We start from the raw sequence: 22,714 nt of genomic DNA, 5'->3' as shown, positions 1-22,714 counted from the left end.
CACCTTAGCCTGGGATTACAGGTGTGAGCCACCACGCCTGGCCCCAAATTGATTATTACCAAGATATTACCAAATGATGATTTTCTAATTTCATCAGTCTGCATTTATTAGTTTGTATTCTACTTTAAGGTAGAAAAATTGCCTTCTCTCCAATTTATGTTTTAATTCATTTGTTTCAGTATGTATTCATGGATTCTAATTTGATTCAATGGGTTATAATCTATGACTTTCTTTACTTATTTTGATGTACAAATTTTCTCTGATTTGGCCCAACATAAGTATAGGTGCTTGGAAGACCAGTGGCAGTTGAAAATAGGAAGCTCTCTCAAGCTGGCTTTATGTCCCCAAGATTTGATATGTCCCCAAGATTTTTGAGCACTTTCTTAATTTTTGGATCTTCATGATGCTCCTGGCTCGTCTTTTACTTTCATTTTCTCGGCCCTAGAATCCTCCATGTTTCCAGTGGGCTCTGGTTCCTGTTAGTGGAGAATCATGTTTTAGAAACCAAGACCTAAGTATTAGGTATGATCATGGTTATGGGCATCACAGATTCTAGGTCCTCTTCGTGGAAAGAACTGGAAAATATATCCATGTACACACTGACACATTCATGTCAATCTACATCTATCGATATTAAAAGCCAAGAGTTCACACTGATATATCCAATTGTAATCCAGGAACCCTTTTCATATTTAGAACTCCTTTCTCTGAAAATGAGAAATCGGGGCCCCACTATCCTTAATATACTTACTTATTTACTCAATCCCCCTGTATGTAAGCACTATAGCCCATATGGCATCATTGTAGGAAATAGAAGAATGTGCCTCTTCTGAGTAGATTTGAGGCCCCACTCACCCCTCAGCTGATTGCTTCTGTGCAGTGAATAATATGCATCACCTACTGCAGCCCTGTCAATTTTAGAGTCTGTGCACTTGACAGTTATCCCATAATTCTTCTCTTAGTATAATTACAATTAATGTGTGAAACTGACAGAAATTGCACAAAAATAAAGCAGTTTGGGTCCAATAAACCACTTCATTTTATTTTCGGCTGAATAAAGTCTTGTGTGTGGTTTCTGTAGAGCTAATTATATTTTTAGGAATAGAGAGCTCAAGGAAAATTTGGATGTGTTACCCTGTTCTGCTAAGCCCTGGTGCTACTGCAGCTGGCACATGGCATGCCTTTGGGCTCAGAAAGTTCAGAAAAGATAAAGTTAGGGGAAAATCTCTGAAGGATAAAAGGCATAACACCAAGGTTGGGAAGATGTAACATAAAAGGAAGGGAAAGAGAGCGCTAAATATATCAGTGTGATAATATACAGAAGGAAGCTGAGGGGGCTCTAATTATCCTGTAAAGAATTTCAAGGGGATTATGCAATTTCTTAATTTCCTAATTTTCTGAAAAGCACTCAAATAAGGAGCAAGACATCTTTTGTGGTTCAGCTTGAATGTCATCACCTTCATGAAATCTTCCCTAATGTCTACTTCTGTATTCCATAGCCCCAGCCCCAAATCATGACAGAAATTTGGGTGGGAGGGGGCATGAACCTGAGAAACAGTGGACAGAAGGAAAGACGCACTCAGAATTGAAGAAAATACAGTGGCAAGAATAATAATGGCTCATACCTACTGGGTGCTTCTATATGCCAAGCATTGTCTTTCAAGCTTTCCAGGTGTTCACTCATTGTCCCTCAAAACTGCACTACGAGTAAGGCACTATTATTATTACCCTTGTTTATAGATGAGGTAGCAGACACAGAAAAGTTGGGAAACTTACCTAGTGTGACATGATTATCGAATGGTCACATGGTTATTTCAGGGCCAGAAAATGAACCCAGAAAACTTGACCTTGGGTTCCTAATCAGCATACTATGCTGCCCCTGACAGTGCGGAGGGGAACTGAAATCTCCCAATAACCACCTTTCCTTCAGAAATTCCTGATTGTCTAGGAGCAAAGTTGGCTTTCAGAAGGTAGCCAAATATGAGTATAAGTGTTTGGGGGACCAGAGGCAGGGGACAGGAGCCTGTTTACAATAACAGAACCAGGGCTAAACTGAGACACGTGGTGCTTTTGAAAAGGAGAATCTTTAAATATTTATTTAATATTTATTTAATAGGTTCTGTGAGACACTAATTTTATAGTTATAAAAATGACGTGCCTCTTTCTTTATTGTAAAAAAAATAAAGATTTATTATGTCTACTCAATGCAGTGTAACCCTTTAACTTATTTGGAATCACCTAGAAATTTTTATTTTCAGAATCAGATAGCTTTGAGGGAAGTATAATAAAGGGTTTAAGATATAGATGTTAAATGGATCACGCATTCCTAATGAGCAACACTACACTATGTATTATTATATTTTTAAAAATTATTTATGGATTCTGCAAATGGAGTAGACTATTCAATTTTAGAATATTAGCTAACTGACCCCAGAGTTGGTGGCTCATCCAGTAGTTGTACTGTACACTTTGCACGTGGAAAGAACTAATACTCACCTTGTATTGGCTAGTGCCAGCTAAGAATATTTTTAAAATTTTTACTCCAATGTGCTGTCTGTATGGTTTCAGCAGTTCCAATTCATATTTTGCTAGTTATTTAAAGAAGTCATGTGGAAACCTGAGTAGGCTGGCACCATATTCCTGTTTATTCCAGTGATGTTTTATCATCCCTTATAGATTGGTATCCCAAGAACCTAGAGCTACAATAGGTTACTGCAGGCTGTAAGGAGACAGAACATTAACCTCTTCTACCAGACCTGTGAAAGAGGATGCTTTCCTTAGAAAGACTTGGTAGGCTGAGCAACCTTTGTGGTTATGGTGAGCAGTTACATGAACCATTGGGTGGGAGTCTGACTTGTTGACATAGTATGTTTCTTCTACACATTAGATTCTGAGTCTCTGATTTTGTGTATAAGTGCTCCAGAACAAGAGGATAGTGCCTCAGCAATTCCCAAACCTGGTTCAGTTTACTGATTGCAATGATCATTACACGAACCTGAACAGCTGAGATGGAGTGATAAGATAGGTAGTTCCAACTTCAGGGAGGCCAAGATCTATCTGGTAATTATGGGAGTGCCACAGGCAAAACAGAAAAAAAAATGACTTCTTAAACAATTATTCTGGGAACACTGTTCTTATCTGAAGGTGCCCTGTAATTCTTCTTGAGACTTATCTTCATCCAGCCATTATCTTCATCACCATCATCCCCATCATAAGCGTTACCACGATCCTCACTACCACCATCACCACCACCACTATTACAATAATCAGCATTTCCTGAGACTTCTAATGTGTCAACTTCCACTTAAACCTCTGCCTGTGATTTCTTCCTTTGATTTTGAAGTATCTGGAGATTTATCTTTCTTTGGAGCCCAGATACGTATTTTGTAAGTATTTATTTCTATATCGCCTAACATATATGTATTGGAAGCATAGGGAATAATCAGTTAATTCCAGCTTAGCCTGCCATGTTGCTGGCAAATCTCCCACAGAAATTCATTTAGCCATTGGACAAATACTTAGCTGCAAAAGTCCTTGCCTACATGACACTTAGAATTCTGCAGAAACCTACTCTGGACTTGCTATATGCCAGGAGACTATTCTAGGCTTTACACATATGAACTCACTGAGTCATCACAATCACCAAGGGAGGGTAGTGGCATTATTATCTCCATTTTACAAATGAGAAAACTGTAGCACACAGAGGTTAAGTCAGTTGTCCAAGGTCACACAGGTAGTGAGTAGTGGAGCTAGGGTGTAAATTCAGGCAGCATGGGCACTGAGTTTATGGTTTGACCATTATTCTGTACAACCTTTCTGTATGTGGATCTATGCCTAGAATACATGGGTCTCTCAAAAGTTTTTTATTGAATCATTAAATGATCACACAGTACTACATCATCTGCTGCTTGTATATCTTCCAGTAGATTCTAAGCTCCTTGATGTTCAGAGGAATATCTTCCTTGACTTTTTAGGTATGGAGCCACGCACAAAGCCTGCACAGAGTATATGCTCAGTAAGATGTCAAACACTGGAATGAATAAATTGCTAAATGGTCCCTAGAATGACAATGTTTCTGGACTTTGGCATACATATGAGTGAGAATCTGGGAAAGTGACTCTGAGATTTCAGGTGGCCTGCCCAACCCTCACAGGAGGTCTGTACCCCTACTTCTGGCCACACTTCATACGGGCTGTCAGTACATAACTGAAAGCCACAGGGCTGTTGGTAGGTCACTGAGGTCTTAAAGTTTGGAAACTTTTCTGGAGCTTCATTTTAGGGAAAACTCTTGACAATTAGCAAGGAGTGATTTACTCTCCAGGGAACCCCCGGAAATTGTCATCAATACCTAGAGTAGCTCAGACCTGTGGAGTCTCAAGGTCATCATCTCAGATTTGATGTCCCACAGAGTGTTATAAAGAGTTACATTCTGCCATCTGACATGAATGAGCAAGGCACTTGCAGGATTATTTGAATATATCCTAATTCCTGTTATAAGTGAATAGCAGCATCAATTTTTAGAAGTCTCACTGTAAGTATTTACACTAAAACATTTCAGATACCCAAAGTTAAGAATGTGGAAGGCTATCACATATGATAAAATGGATGCTGGGCAAAAAGTTGTTCTCCTAATTGGTCCCCAGTATTCTCACCTGCTAAATGAGAAGGTTGAATTAGATGATCTCTAAAGGTCTTTCCACATTGTTTGTGGAATGATATATCTATCATTTTTTGTATGCCTACTCTATACCAGCACTATTTTGGGACTCTACCTTTATTGTTTCTAGTAGATAAATATCAAAATAAAGTGACCATGTATTAACTACATTCCTACAAAGACATGCTATTTATTCATTCATGTATTACCTATTGATAGTTTACTGTATGCTAGGCATCAGGCTGGACACTGAGTACCATGACAGGTGTTGGGACATAAGTTGCCCAGTGTCACAAAGATAAAGAGGGTAGGACAGGAATCAACCTCAGGTACATTAAACTAAAGTTTCAGCTCTTTCTCTAGCTCTCATACATTTCTTCTAAGGTTCTTTGTCCTTAAAATATATGTGAATAGCAAAGACATGGAATCAACCTAGATGCCCATCAACAGTGGATTGGATAAAGAAAATGTGGTACATATACACCATGAATTACTACATAGCCATAAAAAATAACAAATCATATTCTCCATATTAATATGAAGGCCATTATCCTAAGCAAATTAATGCAGGAACAGAAAGCCAAATAATGCATGTTCTCGCTTATAAGTAGGAACTAAACAATGGGTACTCATGAACAAAAAGGTGGCAAGAATAGACACCAGAGACTACTAAATGGGTGAGGGAAGGAGAGGGATGAGGGTTGAAAAACTATTAGGTACTATGCTCACTATCTGGGTGATGAAAGCAATCATACCCCAAACCTCAGCATCACACAATATTCCTATGCAACAAACCTACACGTGTAACACTGAATCTAAAATAAAAGTTGAAATTATAAAAATAAAGTAAAATATATGTGAATTACTGACACTTTTTCTAATTCCTACTCCAGTGATTCTCCTGGCCATGTATTAGAATCATTCAAACCAATTAGATAAATATTTCTCAGGAAGGGGGAGGGAGAATCAATGTTTTGTTTTCAAAATTCCCCAGGTGATGGAAATGTGCTGCCAGAGTTGAAAACCAAATCCTTTTAGAGTCTAATTTTATGGAATTTTTAAAATATAGAATTGTGGTAAAATACACATAACATAAAATTTGCTACCGTAATCATTTCGAGTGTACAGTTCAATAATATTAAGTACACTCACACTGTTGTATAACTAATCTCCAGAATTATTTTCATTTTGCAAATCTGAAGCTCTGGTACCCATTAAGCAGCTCCCTCTGTCCCCTCCCTTCTTCAGTCCCTGATAACCACCTTTCTGTTTTGACCTTATGAATTTGCTTATTCTAGGTACTTCATAAGCGGAATTGTATCGTATTTATCTTTTTGTGACTGGCTTACTTCATTTAGTATAATGTCCTCAGATTTATCCATGTTGTAACATGTGTCAGAATTTCCTTCCTTTTTGTCTTTGTGTTTGCAACTATAACACAATATCAGAGGTAAGGTAATGATAATGAATGCAAATTTATCGTATTACAGTTCTGGAGGCCAGGAAGCCCAAGACTGAGAGGCCAGCATTTGGCTAGGGCCTTCTTGCTGTGTCATCCCATTCCAAAAGGCTGAAAGACAAGAGAGGGCAAGAGGGAGCTGACTTTGTCCTTTTATAACAGCACCAATCCCACCTATGACAGTGGGACCTCATGGTCCAACTACCTCTTACAGGTCCTACCTCTTAATATGGTGTATGATGGTGATTAAATCTCAACATAAGTTTTGGAGGGGACAAACATTCAAACCATAACACTTTTTAAGGCTGAATAATATTCCATTGTATGTAGATACAACGTTTTCTTTATCCATTCACCCATCAATGGACGATTGGGTTGCTTTCAACTCTTGGCTATAGCAAATGACGTTGCTATGAACATAGGTATACAAATACCTTGTCGAGATCCTGCTTTCAATTCTTTTGTGCATATACACAGAAGTGGAGTTTCTGGATCATACAGTAATTCTATGTTTAGTATTTTGAGGAACTTCCATACTGTTTCCAACACTGGCTGCACAATTTTGTATTCACATCAACAGTGCACAAGGATTGCACTTTCTCCACATTTTCACCAATGCTTGTTATTCTCTCTCTCTCTCTCTCTCTCTCTCTCTCTCTCTCTCTCTCTGTGTGTGTGTGTGTGTGTGGTAGCTATCCTAATGAGTGTGGTTTTCTATTTTAATTTTTAAATCCATTTGTATTTATGTGTGGGGATCTATTTTATCACATAGTTTTAGTTATTTGTGAATTTTTCAATGATTTTACATCATTGTTCTACTCTCATTTGAAGAATCTCTTAAGAGTCAGTATTGATCACCCTTCTTAGAACTTGGGAGTGGGTTGATGCTGAGGAAGCATTCGACAGGATCTCTGTTTTCAAGTTGCTTACAGTCTAGCTGGGAGCTTGCTTACAGCCTTGCTGGATTTTTGTCTTGGCTCAACTCATATCTGCTGCTGTCTGGTGGCTCAAGTCCTTGAAAGATAGAGATGGCTGAAAATGCACGGTAGCCAAGTGGAGGGTGAGACGGTATTCCATATGGAGAGAATATGTGGAGTGAATTATGGAGCTGGGAATGGGCATGCTATTTTGGAACAAATACTGGCCTGATTAGAACTCAAATTTATGTTGGAAAAAGGTGGGGAAAACTGTCAGATCAGTCCAAGCAGGCAGGGGATAATCTTGGAAGTCAGGTGGGGCATTGAGAATCACTGGGGCAGGTTGCAGGGTTCTCCAGCAGGGAAGTGCACACCAGGCTCCAAGAAGTGTTTGTGTTGATGAGAATAGAGGAGAGATGCCACAATAAGTGAGTGGTCGCCCAGGCAAGAGCATCATCAAAGGCACTAGACTTATCTTTAAGGGAGAAACTGTAAGTGTTGGAGACAGATTGAATATGGGAACCAGAGAAGAGGTGTCTTTCAGAACTGTGGAATATTCTGGGAGATGAAGTAGTTATTTCTTCAAAGATGATTGTAAGCTGGTTGTGGTAGCTCCCAGCTGTAACCTCAATAACTTCAACTACTCAGGAGGCCAAGACAGGAGGATCCCTTGAGGCCAGGAGTTCAGGGCCAGCCTAGGCAATATAGAGAGATCTCATCTTTAAAAATAAACAAATAAATTAGCTGGGTATGGTCATGTGAACCTATAGTCCTGGGTCTGTGGCAAGAAGATTGCTGGGGTCCAGGAATTCAAGGCTACAGTGAGCTGTGAGGCTGCCCAGGTGGCAGTATGAGACCCCATCTCTACAAAAAACAAACAAACAAAGGAAATTGTAGTTGTGAGGAAGATGGAGAGCCCCAGTAATGGTATTCATTATGTTTGAGTGCAAGGGAGAGAAAACCAAAATATCAGCAACTTAAACAGACGCAAGTTTATATTTCTGACACTAAAACCAAGTCCAAAACTGAGCAGACTAGTATTCATATAAGTGGTCGGGATTCCCATGGTCACATCAACCCCAGTGTGGCCACTGTCCAGGCTTGTCTTCCTGCTGACCTCTGCCCTTCTCTTCCTTCCACTTTCTTCTGACTGTTAAAATCCAAGCCTTCTTCCTTCTTGATTCCCCACAACCAGCCAGGAGCAAATGCCACTGTCCATCTACAATGCATCTTTGCCTGTTCACTCGACTCCACCTGCCCCAGCGCTGGTCTCAGCTCTTTCCTTGCGATTTTTCCCCAGCCGCCTTGAATGTTCTTCCAGTCTCTTCTCTAATCCATTTTTCTCATGGCTGTCAGGTTAGCCCTTCTAAAGAGCACATCACTCCTGACCCACAGCCTTTTGATAATGTCCTATAGCTTCTAGAATAGTCAGAACTCTTGAGCTTGACATTCAAGGCTCTAGGTCAATTAGGTAAAATCTTTTCTTTTTTTGGGGGGGAGGGGGGAATGGAGTCTCACTCTGTCACCCAGGTTGGAGTGCAGTGGCACGATCTCGGCTCACTGCAACTTCCGCCTCCTGGTTTCAAGTGATTTTCCTGCCTCAGCCTCCCAAGTAGCTGGGAATACAGGCTCGTGCCACCACGCCTGGCTAATTTTTTGTATTTTTAGTAGAGATGGGGTTTCACTGTATTAGCCAGGATGGTCTCAATCTCCTGGCCCCATGATCCGCCCGCCTTGACCTCCCAAAGTGCTGGGATTACAGGCATGAACCACCACGCCCGGCCAATTAGCTAAAATCTTAAAGACAATTGCTTAATTTCATTTTAACATTCTTATTTTAATTTCATCTAATTTTTAAAACACTTTAAAGGAGATGACTTTTAGGTAAATTTCTTTTTAGGAGAATTAATGACTAGGAGAAATCACTTAAATTGAAGTGTTTCACATTCAAAGCCAATAACAAGCTGACTGCACTCCACCTTTTCAAATGTAGTCCAATTTTGTCTTAATGGATCAAGACCATTTATCCAAGTTACCAAAAATCTATGAGTTTTCTGGATTATCTTTGAGTCTCCACGAGTCAGTTAGGAAGTTGGATCTGAGAAGGGTTGACTTAAAACCCAGGAGTAGGCCTCACTGAGGTCTAGATGTGCCTAAGGGCTTGTGGTTTTCTGAGCTCTGCCCTGCTCTGATGCTTTCTTGACAGCAAAGAAACCCGACTCCACCCCGTGTGTCTCCAGGAAGTGAAGGGTGCACACTGGAAGGGGGTTGTTATGGTCCTTGGCAGCATCTATCTGGAACTGGCTTAGGATGGATACAGATCTGAATCTCAGCCCCCATGCTTACTCTCTTGTGATCTCGACATTTTGCCTTATATCTCTGGCCTCGGTTGCCTCACCATAAAAAGGGACTGATCACAGGATTTCACACCCTCCTCATGTTGTTGTTAAAAAGATTAAAGATGCCAGGACACTTTTCAATTATAACTATCTTATGGGAATTTTAATACTTCCTCTATTTGTTTTCTAGGACTGCTGTAACAAATTAGGGTGTCTTAAGATGACAGAAATGTGTATTTTCACAGTTCTGGAGGCTTGAAATCTAAAATCAAGGGGTTTGCAGACCCACACTCCCTCCAGAGGCTCTAGGGAAGAATTCTTTTCTGTCTCTAAGGAAGAATTCCTTTTTGTCTCTTCCTAGCTTTTGTGTTCTGGCAAACCTGGGAAGCCCTTGGTTTGTAGAGGCATTACTCTTTTGCTGTGGGAGGTGGATTGGAGGAAAGAGCACCAGATACCCAGGTTCTAGTCCCAGTTCTGTGGGATTTTAAGTAGGTCTTTTCACCATCTAGCTCTCAGTTTCTGCATGCATGAAACAAGGCATTAGGCCATGAGAGCTGTAAGATCACAGGCCTGTGAAGGGGCTTGGAGAAGAGGGAGGGCTAAGGACTGCTTAAGAAAAGAGGGCTTAAGAAAAATTGCCTGCCTTTTATCCTGCTTATAAAAATTGTACATTCAGTTGCGATGGTGGTGATGGTTACACAACAATGGGAATGTACTAAAGCCACGAAACTGTACAATTAAAAATGGTTACAGACCGGGCGTGGTGGCTCATGCCTATAATCCCAACACTTTGGAGGCCGAGGTGGGTGAATCATGAGGTCAGGAGTTCGAGACCAGCCTGGCCAACATGGTGAAACTCCATCTCTACTAAAAATACAAAAACTAGCCGGGCGTGGTGGCGCACGCCTGTAATTCTAGCTAGTCAGGAGGCTGAGACAGGAGAATCGCTTGAACCTGGGAAATGGAGGTTGCAGTGAGCTGAGATCATACCACTGCACTCCAGGCTGGGGGACAGAGAGAGACTCCGTCTCAGAAAAAAAGAAAAAAAAAAAAGAGGTTACAGTGGTACATTTTATGTTATGTACGTTTTACCACAACAAAAAACAACAATGAAAGTCGTCATTTGTGGTACAGGGTTTCGCAGTTTATAAATTTCTTTCATCTCTCTATGTGATCTTCAGAATAGCTCCATGAGGTAGGCATGGTAAGTGTTGGTATTCCTATTTTACAGATGGGGAAACTGAGATTCAAAGCAGAATGCCCTGCTGCAGTTTCCTCATCACAAGTGTGCTGTTTTTTTCCAGCATGCCACTGTGGCTGCCTCTGGGCTTAGCACCGGCTCACTCTAGAATTGAAGACGTGTTCCTGGGCTCTGTGTCACCCAATGCAATGCCACACACTGTGGGTGTTCTGTGAACAGCTCTTGGTGTTGATGACTCAGATGTTGGGGAGAGGAACGAGAAACTAACAAACAGGGGGATTTGACCAACACATATGCCAGGCACTGACCTAGGCTCTGTGAGCTCAGCAGTGAACCAAACAGATACAGCCACTGCCTTCGTGCAGCTCAGCATCTCATGGGAAGGCAGGCACTTAGTCAATCAGTGCAGAGCCAAAGTTTAATTGAACATGCACAAGCATGTGATGTGTTGCAGAGGGGAAGCTGCAGTGCTTTGGATGGAAGGAGTGGAGAAACTCACTGACATTGTGGTGGTAGTCAGGGAAGGCTTCCCAGAGGAGGCGAGGCAGTCACAGAGACCTGTCAGAGGAGTGGGGGTTGGGGCAGGGCTGGCACTGAGGGTGGACCCAAAGGTTACAGGAAAGCTGGAAAGAAGATCATAACAAAGGTTCTGTTTTACTTCCTTTGTTGTAAAGTGAACTTCCTCAAAAAGCACCTTGAAAAAAAGAGAAAATGGTTTCAGGAGCTGTTATTTTTTGCCTCCTTGGCCTCAAAACTGAGCTGAATGGAGGAAGTTTAATGTGAAACTTTTGATGCACTGTGCATTAATTAATTAATTAACCCATAGTGCATCGAGTGTCAAAGGCATTTAATGAAAAAGCAAAGGCGCCATTGAATGGACGCCAGGCCTTTGGTTCTGCTCAAGAGGCATGCCCACTTGCAGAAGCCCTCGGGGGTTTAGGAACCTACCTTTCTGTCCCCTTAGATGCTATTAGGGTGAATCCGAGGGATGTGAGAGTGAGTGAGTTAAATAGCTAAGCAGTACTCCAGTGCCATTCTCTTCCCTCTCTACTCACACCCCTGCCTGGGCTTCTCACAGCTCTGAGAAGCTCTGGAGTACTCTTTTTCCTCCTCACTTGAGACTATCTCAAGAAATCATGGTGTAGAGACACTAGCAGTGTAATCTGTGGACTCTTACATTGTCTTGTTTTTTTTTTTTTCCTTATTAATTGCATGGCCACAGTTTTCTCACCTGTAGCATGGGGGATGATACTGCCTTCTTCATAAGATTAGTCCTTTGAATTTTTTAGAATTTGTATTTTATAGATGTAGCAACAGGACCCAAAAAATTAAGTGATTTGTGCAAAGTTACACAGCTGGTAACAGTGATGAGAAATGGAGCTCAGGTTTTCTGTTTCTAAACCCAGTGTTCTTTCCACTAGCAAAGCTTCCCAGCCATGGCATATCGATGGGTCCTCAGTATCCAAAATGTCAGTGTCCTGGGATGACCAGGTAAGGCCTGAGGCTGCAAGGAGAAAGGTTGAGAAGCCCTGAATATAGGACCCTGTAGTTAAAAAAAAAAAAAAAAATTGGATGTGCTAATGTTGCTATAATGTCATTGAGCATAGGTTTAACTTTTTTGTTATTATTTTGTGCCAGGTTATTTGTTGGAAGCAGAATTATCTACTAGAATTGGCCTAGGAGTGTCACATCTTTATGTGTTAAATGACACAGCTGTGGTATCATTAGAGCTCTACTTCCCTTCCTGCTGGGCAGCTCAGCATCATGTGTTCCCGATCTCAGCCCTAGACTCCTGGGGTCACTGTCTAGTCATGCTGCCTTTCTTAGTGTCAGAGTCAGCTTATGACACAGTCTCAAGGAGTCACTGCCACCTCTCTTATTTCCATGTCCCCGATTCAAATTTATTTTATTTTTATATTCATTTATTTATTTTGAGATGGAGTCTCGCTCTTGTTGCCCAGGAAGGAGTGCAGTGGCACGACTTCAGCTCACTGCAACCTCCGCCTCCCGGATTCAAGCAATTCTCCTGCCTCAGCCTCCCGAGTAGCTGGGATTACAGGCATGCACCACCACACCTGGCTAATTTTGTATTTTTAGTAGAGACGAGGTTTCACCATGTTGGTGAGGCTGATCTCAAACTCCCGACCTCAGGTGATCCACCCGCCTCGGCTTCCCAAAGTGCTGGGATTACAGACGTGAGCCACCGCACCCAGCCCCAATTTCAAATTTATCAGAAAGAGCTGCTTAGCTTTCAGTGTCCTTGCATGGACCCTGTTACATATAATGGTCTTTAGGCCACACTCCTTTTAGTTAGAAAACATGAGTGAGTGAGTTGGTATATTCTTCCTCTTCTACTTTTTTTTTTTTTCTTATTCACTGTTAATTCCCCTTAAAAAATCAAAGGGTAGGAGAACTTTAAGCATTTTGAAAGAGACAGTTAATCAATACACATTATTCTCCAAACATTCTAGGAAATTCAAGGAAATTATAAAGTGCCTCCTAAAGACCTCTTCAGATATCTGTGTGCCTGCCCTTCAGAGAGAAAGTTTCCTCTTGGCACATAAAGAAGTCAAATTAGGCCCAGAAGAGACTATCCTTGTTGGAGCGTGAATGTCAAAGAAACAATCTTCAGTAAAAGAGCTTTCTCTCTCAGCATGCTCTGAGAGAAGAATAACTTTGGTTATTGGTGATGCCTGTGAAAAGAGTAGTGAAAGAGTTTTGGGGATCACAAGAACGGATATTTATATGAAGTCTGAATGTCTTGATTAGTAGGAATTTTAGCTTCTAGCATCCTTGGTAAAGAAACTTTTTACTTCAGAGTGCACTGGGATTTGGGAGCTGCAAAAGGGATAGTACCCAGCCTCTCCCAAGAGAGGTGCTAAGTGCCTTTATCAGGCTCAGTGGTACCTGCTTGGGAACAATCTCTTTAGATGTATGGAATAAACACTTGCCCATCTCCTCTGCCAACTTCAGAGCGAGGACCTGGTATGACTTTGGGGCCAGGACATTGTCCCCAGCCCAGAGGACAGTCCTGCTTGGAGGATATTTACAAATACTTTCCTGGTGACCAGGTTTCATAGCTTAGAGATTTCAAGAGAATTGGCTTACAGCAAAAGGCAGTCCCTAGGAACTGAAACTTAAAGAGTTTCACAATCGTTAATCAAGCTAAAGTTCACCTTTTCTGTGGGTGGGTGGGTGAGTCCCATGATTCCAGCTCAGCCTGGTCCAATTGGCCGGAGTCTTCTTTTGGGAGACAAACCACAGCTGAGCACCCTCCCAGGCCCTGAGAGGAGGTCACATCTCTCACAGCCTCCTGGGTGTCAGAGGCTGTGGCCACCGGTGGTCCCTACACCAGTCAATGTGGTCCAAGCTCAATGCCCCTGCTCATCAGTTTACAGAAATTATTCAGTATCTGTTTATACTGCAAGAACTAGCTCAGAAGCCCCAGTCACCTATCTCTGGGGGAATGGTGCAGGAGCAATCTACTCAGCTGAAACACATTAGGAAGTAGCATTGTTTAGAGTATAATTCAAATCTCAATTTTTCCATTTTCCATCTGTATAACTTTGGGCAAATACTTAACATCTGTGAGCTTCAGTTCTCTTACCTATAAAATAGAAATAATATTGTATTTCTTAAATAATATAAATGATATAAAGCATGCACAATGTTTATCCCAAACCCTGGCAAGGAGTAGGCCCTCAATAAATGATGGATTTAAACTATGCCAGCAATACAAGAAATGGAAGTGGAGGCTTCTCCTGCATTGACTTAGGGCAAATCCTTCCTTCTTGGGCTTATGTCAACTGAGAGATGGTATTAGATCAGGGAACACCTTGGTGAAATCAGATTCAAGAGAACTAGGCTTGAGTTCAGAGGCCCTCTGGCTCTGAGGAGGTTTCTGTCAGGCCCCAAGGCTGTGCCAGATTCTGCTGGAAACGTTGTACTCTTTATTCATTCTTTGTAGCCCACCTCTCAGGCCAACCACCTTTTGGTTGATACACAATACATCTCTAAACCCTTGATTATACCAATAATCCGACTGAAAGACAGCTTGGGTCTCCTTGTGGGCTCAAGGATACTTCACAGAGCCTCTTAAAGCATCTAAAATGTACCAGACATTAATCTAAATGCTGGGAATAAGGAGATAAATAAAATAAACTAAATGCCTGCCCTCATGGGGCTTACATTCTCATGGGGAGACAGACAATAAACAAGAATATAATTAATGCAATATAATATAATATATAATACAAAAATTTAATATAATATAGTGTTATGAAAATAAAAAAAACAAGCAGCTGAGGAGATCAGAAAAGGCCTTTCTGGCAAAGTAATGTTTGAGCAGAATCTTGGATTAAGTAATGAAGAAAAGCATTGAATGTCTGGGATAAAACTGTCCTGTGCAAGTGGAATGACAAGCACCAATTTCCTGAACCAAGAGGGTGGTTGTTAGATTAGAGAACACAAGGGGCTGAAGTGGGGTCAAACAAGGGGACAGAAGAAAATGAAGTTAAGGGATCAGGGTAAGCCAGATCTGCAGGGGTCTCACAGATCATGATAATGTCTTTGGAGTTTATTTGGAATGAGACAGGAAATCATGAGGGGGTCTTTGTGAGTGATCTGATTTATGTCTTTAAACGATCACTCTGGTTTCCATAGGAAGAATAGACAATTAGGTGGTGACGGTAGAAAAAGGAAGACTGGTGAAAACCCTTTTGCCGTGTTCCAGACAGGGGGTGTTTGTGGGTTGGGGGAAGGTGGTATTGGTGGAGATAAGAAGTGGCTGTATTCAGGATATATTTTGAAAATGAAAGTGATGGTCCTTGTGGGATAGATTGGATATAGATGTGGGGGGAATGGAACATAAGAGTCAAAGATGAGTCCCACTTTTTGACCTGAGAACCTTGATGAATGAAGTTGCTATTTATTGGGATGAGAAGAGCTGCTGAAGGAATAGACTGGAGGAGTTAGAAATGCTGAGTCCATCCCCAGATGGCTTTCAGACATCTGAGTGCAGTCACTGAGGTCCTTTTGAGGGTCAGAGTGCTGAGAAGATGAATCAGAGGCCTTGCTTTCCCAAAGGAGGCAGCAAGCACTCCCTGTCTGTGATCACAGAACTGAAGCTGTAAAGAGCACCCACAGGAGGTGCTCCTCAGATGCTCAGTCTTAGAAAAGAGGCAGGGCGACTGTGACCGAGGCTGGGGGCAGCTAAAAGTTAGACTAGTGATGGATAATATTTGAGCATAGAGAGCTGCTCAACACTGCATTTGGACTTGAATCTTTTTGTGTAAATAAGAAAGAAAAACCTGGGTTCATAGAATGTCTTACAATTTAGGATGTGCTTTCAAATCCATCGTCATATTTATCCTATGAGGTAGTGACTGCTATCTTCAGTTTGGAGATGAGGAAATGGAAGTTCAGAGATGTTCAATGACTTGCCTAAGGTCACAGAACTAACAGGTAAGGGAATCCTCAAATCTAGAAGTTTTGTAACCCTTAAAATATCCATTTTGTTGTTTTGTTTTCATTTTATCCTGGTTATTATGGAATAGTCACATTGATTCCGCCAATAAAAAAATCAAATCTATAGTATCTAAGATGGCTGTAAAATGTCCTTGTTGTCCCCTGTTGACTGCACATGACCTGTGTGGCCTCCCAGGCATTCCTTTGCAATCCAAGGCTTTTCTGGAAGCTTTTTGTGAGTATCACCCCAATTCCTGTCCCTCTTAACAAATTCTCTTTTTAATCAATGGTTTATTTGCATTGAAAGAGGTTTTCATGCTGAGCAATATTTTGGGAACATTTTACAATTCCTGTTGCTAAAGTTCCGAGAGAAGACGTTCCAAAAAAGGCCCTTTCTCTATCGGATTATTTCAAAACAATGGGAAGAGAATAGTTTTTCAATGAGCATTTCAGAAATTCCTGCAAGGTATCATTTAGTTCTGATTGAGACCACAACTGTGTCTACTTGGTGCTAAACACTGGAATGAAAAATGAAAATGACAAGAAATGAGATGTTAGGACTGGGTAAAAGTCCAGCTCTGATGTCCCTTAGACACTGTAAGTCATTGCCCTTGGGTCACCCAAATACCCTCAGGCTCTCCTCTCAATCATAGCAGCCTATGAAGGAGTGGACAGAGCCCTGGGCCTGAAGAATGACGTTGGAGTGTCACTCTTAACTCCGGTACTTCCTGGTGTGTGATCTTGTCCAGACTCAGCTTCATCATCTGTGAAATGAATATGAGAATGCTCACACAACTTCCTTTAAAAAGTTTATAGGAACAAATTAAGCAGATTTTGAACTAGGCAGGAGTCATGTTGTACTTATCTTTGCATCTGCAGATCCAAATACAGGCATGTAATAGGGACTGAATACGATTTTGTTGAATATTTTATAAATGGGTATAGTACAGGCAATGCTCTAGCACCTATTATTTACATAACTCTATTCATACTTGCCAAGTACCTCTGGTATGTAAGCAAAGTTGCCATTTCTAGAATATGAGGACACATAATCAGAAAAATAATATTTACTAAAAGCATAAAATGTGCTATGCTAGATGTGAAAATGTTTTTTCAGTTAGTCCAAGCAGTGAATAATCCCAGCTTTTGTTCTACTTGGAGCACCTGTTTGTAATCCATGTCATAAATATTTTCATGACTATTGCTTAGTAGTCAATGAGTTTCTTTGTTGGCATAGAATTTAAGATATTTCCCTAATAAGGACACCCAGTGTTAAAGCAATGAATTTCTATAGCTATGCAGTTCAGAGAGTTACCTAGGAGATGAAAAGCTAATCTGTCTGGAATTTCTGCCCTTGAGACCAAAGATACTATAAATTTGCTCTGGAAGAAAATAATCATGGTAAGCATCTTAATTTCTTCCATCTCGTTTCCAAGCAGATGTCGCCGTGTTTTAGCCTGGAATTCATCATCTCTCTGATACATCAACATTGACATATTACATCTTCATCTCTTATTATAGAAAATGGAAATGAAACCAGAATGTGAGCATGTTGAATGAATTGGACTCCCCAGAGATTTGGGGGAGAAGAAAACCTCCCACTCGCCTTTGACTTTTGGATTTCTTGTTTCCTTCATGTTTAGATTGCACTTTGAGAGGTCCATCTGGAAGTTCACTTTGTATATTTTGCAAATGCAAGCAGAGCTTATTATCAAAAGACAAAGCTCCAGAGGAAGCAAAACATTTGGGGAGGTGGGAGAGAAGCACCTAAAAAATCTAGTGACAGTATGAAGGTTAAACTCCAGAGATTAAACTCCATTTATTTCTGGGCTTGACTTTGCCAGTCTGCTAGTGTGGGTGAATGCTTAGATATGTTTAGCCGTTTGCTTTCTATCCATTAAGCTCTCCGTTTAGAGGATGAATTTGGATAGGTGTCAATACCTGCAAATGTCATCAATCCTGTAACACCTTTTTGGTGCTGAGTTATCATAGGAGCACTGCACAGCCTGCCTGGGACTCTAGTCCTCCCACAGCGGGCATCACTACACTTCTTTCATTTTTCTGGCCTCAGGAAAACATTCTTCGGATTTCAGGATCCTATTATATGTTGAGTGAATTGCGTTCTTCTTGAATTCCTTACAAAGTCACTCTGGTCCTTTGAGATTAGAAGTTTAAACTTGGAAGGCCATACCTCATCGAGTTCTCTTCACTGTGGCTCCCCAGGCATTTCTGTCACAGCCAGACTTAATCCCCTTCAGACATATCAAGTCAACCATCAGTGAAGGTGGTCTTTATTTCCTTCCACATGCTGCAGAGATTAAGGCCGCCTGATTTTCTCATATATTCCCTGGCACACTGACCACAGACTCTGCTGTGGTCCAAGATGGATAGAAATAATGTTTACAACTTGGCCCAAACTTATTAGCCATTAGTGGGAAAAATCCATTTTATCCTAGAGTCACAAGGGCTAATGCCATCTTGGCCATAATAGGCTAATTGTAATGAACATTAACACCCCAGGACCTCTTTGTTAATTTATGGACCAGGGAAGAGAAAAAGCTGTTTGTTTTAGTAGTTCTGGGGAAAACTGTCAGCATTAGGCATTGGGGGATAGGAGGCTGGGGGCATGAGAATGGCATTGAATTTAGAGTTGGAACCCAAGTTCAAATCCTAGCTACAGTATCCTCTAGATCTCTAGATATGTGACCTTGGACCAGTAGCTTAATCTTCCTTGGCCCATGTTCTCACCTGGAATATGAGAATGCTGTCATCTGTTCTACACAATCACTAAAGGGTCGTTATAAGGGATAGAGGGTGTCTTAAAAACAATCAAGTGCTAATGGAGTTAAGAGCTACTGCCATTGTCACCCATATCACATCATGAGTGGTCTAATAACCATTTATTGCAAGTTTTATGACAAATTCTATATAACAAAAGTTTCTTATGTGCCTCTCTGAGCCTTGGTTCTCTTACTATAAAACGATATGAAAATGATTCTACATAGCTCACAGATTCAATGAGACAATAAGTATGAGTAGGCCTGTACTGCACAAGGTGGGTTTTATCTCTCTGTCTCTTGGCACTAGTCTGGGACCTGGTAGAGTAGCTGTTCAATATGTATTTTTTTGATCTAAGTTTCCCACAAATACTTTCCTGAAAGCTTTCTGGCAATAGGGTCTTGGAATGCCACTGCTGAATGCATTGGAAAACTTAGCAAACAAGGAGGCAAGGAAAACTGCTGCCTATCTCCTTGCCCCCAGTTGTGGTATTGTCCCCCTTTCTCCCAGTCCTGTCCTGGCTGGGAGATGCTGTGATTCCACTTAAAGAGGAAAGTTCAAGATAGCACAGTCCAAGAAGAGAGACCAGGGTAGGGAAGGGACTGGAAACAAAGTCAAATGAAATGAGGCATTTTCATGAGCACTGGGATACTGAATCTGGAGAACAGAACCCATGGAGTTCCACGACAGTCATCAAAGATCTGAAGGAATTGGTGTTTTCCAAATTTTCCAGTGAAAACCAAAAGTAAGAAAGATATTTTTATAACACAATCTAGAACATATTTATATAAATAACCGAAATTATAATACCAGTTACTATTACAAGCTCTAAATGCTGATATTTTCTACTCTGAATATTCAATTCAATTAGATTTGATTCAATTCTTTCCTCTTCTATCCTATCTTAGCCTCTTCTAATTTCATTCAATATCATGCTAGATGTAATTCCAAAATTGATTTAATGGCCTATTAATGAAAAATATTGGTGTAGAAGACATGGATAGTCCCGGGGGCGGAGCAAGATGGCCGAATAGGAACAGCTCCAGTCTCCAACTCCCAGCGCGAGTGACACAGAAGACCGGTGATTTCTGCATTTTCAACTGAGGTACTGGGTTCATCTCACTAGCGAGTGCCGGACAATCGGTGCTGGTCAGCTGCTGCAGCCCGACCAGCGAGAGCTGAAGCAGGGTGAGGCATCGCCTCACCTGGGAAGCGCAAGGGGGAAGGGAATCCCTTTTCCTAGCCAGGGGAACTGAGACACACAACACCTGGAAAATCGGGTAACTCCCACCCCAACACTGCGCTTTAAGCAAACAGGCACACCAGGAGATTGTATCCCACACCTGGCTGGGAGGCACACCAGGAGATTGTATCCCACACCTGGCCGGGAGGGTCCACGCCCACGGAGCCTCCCTCATTGCTAGCACAGCAGTCTGTGATCTAACCGCAAGGCAGCAGTGAGGCTGGGGGAGGGGCGCCCGCCATTGCTGAGGCTTAAGTAGGTAAACAAAGCCACTGGGAAGCTTGAACTGGGTGGAGCTCACAGCAGCTCAAGGAAACCTGCCTGTCTCTGTAGACTCCACCTCTGGGGACAGGGCACAACTAAACAACAACAAAAGCAGCAGAAACCTCTGCAGATGCAAACGACTCTGTCTGACAGCTTTGAAGAGAACAGTGGATCTCCCAACACGGAGGTTGAGATCTGAGAAGGGACAGACTGCCTGTTCAAGTGGGTCCCTGACCCCTGAGTAGCCTAACTGGGAGACATCCCCCACTAGGGGCAGTCTGACACCCCACACCTCACAGGGTGGAGTACACCCCTGAGAGGAAGCTTCCAAAGCAAGAATCAGACAGGTACACTCGCTGATCAGTAATATTCTATCTTCTGCAGCCTCCGCTGCTGATACCCAGGCAAACAGGGTCTGGAGTGGACCTCAAGCAATCTCCAACAGACCTACAGCTGAGGGTCCTGACTGTTAGAAGGAAAACTATCAAGCAGGAAGGACACCTACACCAAAACCCCATCAGTACGTCACCATCATCAAAGACCAGAGGCAGATAAAACCACAAAGATGGGGAAAAAGCAGGGCAGAAAAGCTGGAAATTCAAAAAATAAGAGTGCATCTCCCCCGGCAAAGGAGCGCAGCTCATCGCCAGCAAGGGATTAAAGCTGGACGGAGAATGACTTTGACGAGATGAGAGAAGAAGGCTTCAGTCCATCAAACTTCTCAGAGCTAAAGGAGGAATTACGTACCCAGTGCAAAGAAACTAAAAATCTTGAAAAAAAAGTGGAAGAATTGATAGCTAGAGTAATTAATGCAGAGAAGGTCATAAACGAAATGAAAGAGATGAAAACCATGACACAAGAAATACGTGACAAATGCACAAGCTTCAGTAACCGACTCGATCAACTGGAAAAAGAGTATCAGCGATTGAGGATCAAATGAATGAAATGAAGCGAGAAGAGAAACCAAAAGAAAAAAGAAGAAAAAGAAATGAACAAAGCCTGCAAGAAGTATGGGATTATGTAAAAAGACCAAATCTACGTCTGATTGGGGTGCCTGAAAGTGAGGGGGAAAATGGAACCAAGTTGGAAAACACTCTTCAGGATATCATCCAGGAGAACTTCCCCAACCTAGTAGGCAGGCCAACATTCAAATCCAGGAAATACAGAGAACGTCACAAAGATACTCCTCGAGAAGAGCAACACCAAGACACATAATTGCCAGATTCACCAAAGTTGAAATGAAGGAAAAAATCTTAAGGGCAGCCAGAGAGAAAGGTCGGGTTACCCACAAAGGGAAGCCCATCAGACTAACAGCAGATCTCTCGGCAGAAGCTCTCCAAGCCAGAAGAGAGTGGGGGCCAATATTCAACATTCTTAAAGAAAAGAATTTTAAACCCAGAATTTCATATCCAGCCAAACTAAGTTTCATAAGTGAAGGAGAAATAAAATCCTTTACAGATAAGCAAATGCTTAGAGATTTTGTCACCACTAGGCCTGCCTTACAAGAGACCCTGAAGGAAGCACTAAACATGGAAAGGAACAACCGGTACCAGCCATTGCAAAAACATGCCAAAATGTAAAGACCATCGAGGCTAGGAAGAAACTGCATCAACTAACGAGCAAAATAACCAGTTAATATCATAATGGCAGGATCAAGTTCACACATAACAATCTTAACCTTAAATGTAAATGGACTAAATGCTCCAATTAAAAGACACAGACTGGCAAACTGGATAAAGAGTCAAGACCCATCAGTCTGCTGTATTCAGGAGACCCATCTCACATGCAGAGACATACATAGGCTCAAAATAAAGGGATGGAGGAAGATTTACCAAGCAAATGGAGAACAAAAAAAAGCAGGGGTTGCAATACTAGCCTCTGATAAAATAGACTTTAAACCATCAAAGATCAAAAGAGACAAAGAAGGCCATTACATAATGGTAAAGGGATCAATTCAACAGGAAGAGATAACTATCCTAAATATATATGCACCCAATACAGGAGCACCCAGATTCATAAAGCAAGTCCTTAGAGACTTACAAAGAGACTTAGACTCCCATACAATAATAATGGGAGACTTCAACACTCCACTGTCAACATTAGACAGATCAACGAGACAGAAAGTTAACAAGGATATCCAGGAATTGAACTCATCTCTGCAGCAAGCAGACCTAATAGACATCTATAGAACTCTCCACCCCAAATCAACAGAATATACATTCTTCTCAGCACCACATTGCACTTATTCCAAAATTGACCACATAATTGGAAGTAAAGCGCTCCTCAGCAAATGTACAAGAACAGAAATTATAACAAACTGTCTCTCAGACCACAGTGCAATCAAACTAGAACTCAGGACTAAGAAACTCAATCAAAACCGCTCAACTACA

The sequence above is a fragment of the Chlorocebus sabaeus genome, chromosome 12 (genome assembly GCF_047675955.1).
Source record: "Chlorocebus sabaeus isolate Y175 chromosome 12, mChlSab1.0.hap1, whole genome shotgun sequence".
Taxonomy (NCBI): domain Eukaryota; kingdom Metazoa; phylum Chordata; class Mammalia; order Primates; family Cercopithecidae; genus Chlorocebus; species Chlorocebus sabaeus.
Note: the sequence above shows the minus strand (reverse complement) of the source record.